Raw genomic sequence first — 5381 nt, 5'->3', positions numbered from 1 at the left:
ACAAAATTTGTTTTACCTACGGGGGAAGTTCTAAATTTGTCATCAACTGAAAGCACGCTTGCACTTTACTTTTTTGGGACGCTAATCGTCCCTGGCGGCAATTTTTAACTTGCCACGCGCTGACGGAGGTCAGCGCTCCAGTCGCTGCACGGCGCCCGGTCATTGCCTACATTTAAAGACCATGGACAGGTCGCGCAGCGGGCGCGCCAATGCCGCAACGAAGGCGCGACAAAGGCAAGACCGTCTGCGACCGTCCAAGACCAACCGGGACCAGGGGCCATGAGTCATGCCCAAATCGCCTCCACCAATCCGAATACGATACATTATTCCGCTAAAGATTTGACTGAACTATGAGGTAGAATGTACACAGACTGTGATATACTCTGCTTCGCGGAGGAAAGCACTATATGTGCATGCTGCAACTACTGCTTTCGTACCCAGAAGTCGAGTATTTTTGGAAATGATAGTACGGATGGTTCTATTACCCAACGAAAGTGTGGATATGTTTCTAGTAAAAATAAAACTTATAACTTTTGGAATATTAACTGTCGTTCTCTGTCCAAACATAAGGAAGAGATATTTGATTTCTTGATTAGTGAGAAACCGGATGCTAGTTTTCTAACAGAAACCTGGTTAAATGCATGCTCAGGACCAGATGTGGCCTGTGCTTTACCAGATAACTATGCCATAGTGAGAAAAGATAGAACCTCCAGAAAAGGAGGTGGCATAGCAATAGTTTTTGAAAAACGTTACTCCTGCAAATTTGATGATTTTCCTTTAGTTGACTGTGAGGCTGCACTTTTTAAATTGACTTTTACAGCTCAATTTACTATGTCTGGAGTACTTATCTATCGACCACCAGGGCCAGCTGATCCTTGGGGATCTTTACTCCCTGACTTGATTGCCCCTCTGCTACTTAAAATGGCAAATTTTTCAGTAATAGGTGACTTAAACCTGCATCTGGAAAATGATGAATGTACTGCAAGTAAGACACTGATTTCAGATCTTTCTGCAATGAATATTCTGCTTTGTAATAATGGCCCTACTCATACAGCTGGACATTTTTTAGACCCCTTCTTTTCGAATTTGTCCAATATCATTTGCCCTCCAGCACTTCCCCTTTGTTGGTCTGATCATTTTGCTGTTAAAATTGAATTCACAATCCTAGATTCCCCGACTTTGCCACTGTTGGGTAAATCAGGCCAATCCAGGAATTGGGGGAAATTGGATGTGGAAACATTTAATTTAACATTATCTAATAGTGTCTCTCTGTTTGATTCTATATCTCCTGCCTCGGTGGAGAGGATGTATAATTGGATTATTGAGGCAGCTAATGTCTGTCTTCCTTTGTCTATAAGAAAGCTGAAAAATCACCGCCCTCCGGCACCCTGGTTTACAGAGCCACTAAAAGCTGAAAAAAGTAAATGTAAAGCCATGGAAAGACGATGGCGTAAGAACTATTTCCTTGAAGCTAAATGCACTTATAAAAGTGCATTGAAAAAATATCACAACTTATGCAAAATAGCTCGATCAGAACATGTTGCCCTTACTATTTCAAGCGCGCAGAATTGCCCTTGTACTTTGTACACGATGGTTAAGAAGCTTGCGGGTTCAGATACACAACCTTCATCTCCTATTTTGGATGAAAAGCAATGTAATATGTTGTGATCTCTGTAGAAAGACACCTGCAAGAAAAATACATGAAACAGTATGGAGTAAAAGGCAAGCCGGCCCCACCAGTGTCCAGTCATCGGACGGCCCCAACCTGTGTCCTGCCTGATCTTACAATGTGCAATAACATCACCTTTTTAAATCACAGACTGTTAGGACCTCATATCTGTGTATCACTCCAGCACTATCGGTTTCACTGATTAAATTCCCTTTATCCTTGGCCCCACGTCTGTGTGCAAGAATTGACCAAAAGAATAGTGCAGAGAACAAAGTACCTGTGGTTTCCTGGTGCTGTGGCAAACAAAACCAGAAGACAAGCAGAACATCAGAGTAATCCCACGACAGCCCACAGTGAAGTGTCATCACAAAAGGACACTACAGCCTGGGAATAACACAGCCATTTAAAGGAATAAAGTGAGTTGGAGGAGTAGCTAAGCTACAGCCGCATCTGGTGTTCCAGCCACAAAGTTTGCCACATAAAGGATTATAGTGAGTTGGAGGAGTAGCTAAGCTACAGCCGCATCTGGTGTTCCAGCCACAACGTTTGTCACTTAAAGGATTACAGTGAGTTGGAGCCATATCTGGTGTTCCAGCCAAAGAAAGAAGGAAATGTCAATTTCAAAGATGTGAAAACGGAATGTGTGTAGTGGCTGCACACATGGATTATATCTTGTACTAAAGGGTCCTTATTTGACAGTTGCAGCGTTTTAAGGAGCCGCCAAAACCACAGTGATTTTAATTAAAAGGTACTATGTCACAACGATCTCCTTGCAGCAGTAGAACAAATGGTCAATGTTTGATGCCTGACAGGACTTTCAATCTAGGCGAGTGACCACTACTTCCACTAATATCAGTATTTATACAGCTGCTGCATGTTTGATGAATCTGAGGATTTCTGGACGGCTACTTTTGAGGCGAGGTGCCTGATCGGTGTCTTGGGGCACGACTTTGCTGGTTTGGCATTGCCAGCGTGATGAAGATGCCGCACAGTTGTGGAGACTACGGAGTGTGCTTTCTACCCAGCGTTGACATACAACGCTTCGCTACTCAGTGGTGACATTCAACGCTTTGCTGCATTGGGCATCGTTGGTGCCGTGTGGGTGGTTTGCTCTGTTGTTTATATGCGGCAGGATACAATGGTTAATAACAATAGTACAATTTTTCGGCGACTGGCAGTGTTTTACAGTTGGAGTGGCTTCTCATTTTAAATTCAAAAAGCTGAGACGCGCGCTACAATCAGCGCGTGGACATTTACCTGTATCTAGGAGATCGCGCTGTTTCTTCGATGACGTCCTTCCATGACGATGGTGGAATCTTCTGTTGTGCTTCCTAGCTGCTTTTGGACGTACGGTGTGCACCGACGCGCCGTGAGCCACTCTGCTGCGACGTTGATAGCGTGCTGCCATCTTGTGGTTGGCGTCCACTGTTGCTTTTCCTTTTGGTGTTCCTGATTTGTGCAGAGTTGCCGAGTACAAGCTTTATTCTGCTAACCACGGTGTTTGCGATCCTAGTCAATAAAGTTTCCTGCAAGTCGACATGTATGCCAGTGACAACACGGTGTCTTCACGTTATCCATCTTTTGTCAAGCGTCTATGGTTTGTGCACTCTGTGGACGCCGAAGTCTTGAAACACCAGATGTTACTTCGTTTTGCAAGCTGTCAGCTTAAGTGCAATGATAGATACTGGTGGATCTTGCCTTGGTATTGTATGTGGAGGTAAGGTCTAATAAGTTAACGAGACGAGTGGCGGTTTCCAGTTGAGACTTTGGAATGTTCAGAGTATAAAGTACAAGTGGTACGAGAAGCTCTGCAAGACTGTGCTCTGTGAAGACTATTTAGAGTCTGCGTGAAACTCTGCAAGACTGTATTCTGTGAAGACTATTTAGAGTCTGAGTTTAGGAATTGGTAGTATTTTGTTTTGGGAAAGAGAACATGCTCAAAAAATTTAGGCTACAGTGTGGAGTATTACTTGTATTTGTGATACAGTATTGTAACAAGTCACTATGTCGCCGTCTGGACAACCTTAGAGTGTAGTGCTCTGTTTCATGTATGTTGGAGTGTTCTAGTTTGATGGTGAAGTTCTAAGTAGGGAAAGTCCAGATCTATCACAAATCGGGTGTGATATCGCTCAACGGCGAGGGGCGCATTTTACTACCGTTCTACAGTTAATGGAATGGTTTTATGTGTTAGTATTGTAACAGAAAAAAGAGTTGTGATGCCACAAGTTTATAGTTTGAGGATGGGTCTTCATTACAGTTATGGTTTTCCTGTGGGTGGCCATCACATTGTTCCCATACACGAGGGAAGGTTGGGGCTATTAGCCTGTTTGCTGTTTTGGTTACTCCTACATGGGGGTATGTAATCTCTACAAGGAGTTTGTAGTACCTGGGTTGACCCTCACACAGGGTTGGGTTATGGCTTAGTCCATAAATAGTTGCGCGCAGTATTAGTGTACATTTCTTCATGGTTTACCCTCACACTGGGTTGGGTTATGGCTTAGTCCATAGATAGTTGCGAGCAGTACTAATGTACATTCCTTCACGGGAGTTTCTATGGGTGACGACCCATATACATGTTTGTTTCCCTTTCTCTTGGGATTGTGGTTGTAGGGTATGCTATCTTTAGGGCTACTCTAGATTGTGTTTTTGGGGCATTGGTTGTCTGGGTTTTTTTTTACCTTTTTGTTGTAGTGCATTGCGTCATAGTGGATAATGCAAAATGCTTCAAATGTATTTTTGGTAATGTTTTGCTTGCTTCAAAATGTTTCTAATTTTTTTTTTAGGAAGGGAGGGGAGATATTGCTATTTAAATGTATGTATCTTATCCGTCTTTTCTTGCTTTAATGGCTCTTTCTCCTGCGATGTTTTAATTTTATGTTTGCATCCGTGGGACTTGTACCATTATTCATATTTTCTTGTGGATAGTTCTTCCTTGATGCTTTATCACTTGCATGTTTGTTTTCGTTGAAGAAAAAGGGATAATGTTATATCCTACTTAATTGAATAACATGTAGTCCGGCCCTGCTGCCACTAGCTGCTCAGCCAGAGCGTGAGATGGTCATAGAATGTTGGTGTGCCTGTGATGCATGGAATGCCTGGGTGTCTGAGTGGATGAGTGTTGGCAGTTGAAGATGGGCTGAGCAGCTAGGGAGGCTGCTCCTGGTGGGGCTGGTACCACACTAGGCTGGCTGGAGTAGAGACAGATGTAACCTGAACTGGAGACTGAATAAAGATGGCTTAAGAATACCTCCTGGCTCCAGGTGACTTTCTACAGAGATCACAACATAATACTCTTGCTAACTTTTTTATAAATAAGGTGGAACAAATATATTTGACATTAGAGGGTAGTAATTTAGCTTCTTCAACTTCGGCTACGTTGGTTGTTGATCCCACTGCTGGGGCTGTCCCACTGATAAAATTGGAAAGATGGGAACCACTGAATATAAGTTCTCTTTAAAAAATTTTAGCCAGCATTAAATCGGGTTCTCCGGCTGATCCTCTTCCGGCTGCTGTGCTTTTGCAATTCGAACAGCCATCTTTGAATTTTGTTATGGAACTACTTAATGCCTCTCTTGTGGAGGCAGTAATGCCGCCTATTTGGAAACATGCAATAGTCCTTCCTTTGTTAAAAAGGGTCAATTTGGATCCCTCCCAACCTGCAAATTTCAGGCCCATTTCTCTTCTTCCAGTTTTTTCAAAAATTCTGGAAAAA

Source organism: Triturus cristatus, chromosome 1_1 (genome assembly GCF_964204655.1).
Source record: "Triturus cristatus chromosome 1_1, aTriCri1.1, whole genome shotgun sequence".
Taxonomy (NCBI): Eukaryota; Metazoa; Chordata; class Amphibia; order Caudata; family Salamandridae; genus Triturus; species Triturus cristatus.
Note: the sequence above shows the minus strand (reverse complement) of the source record.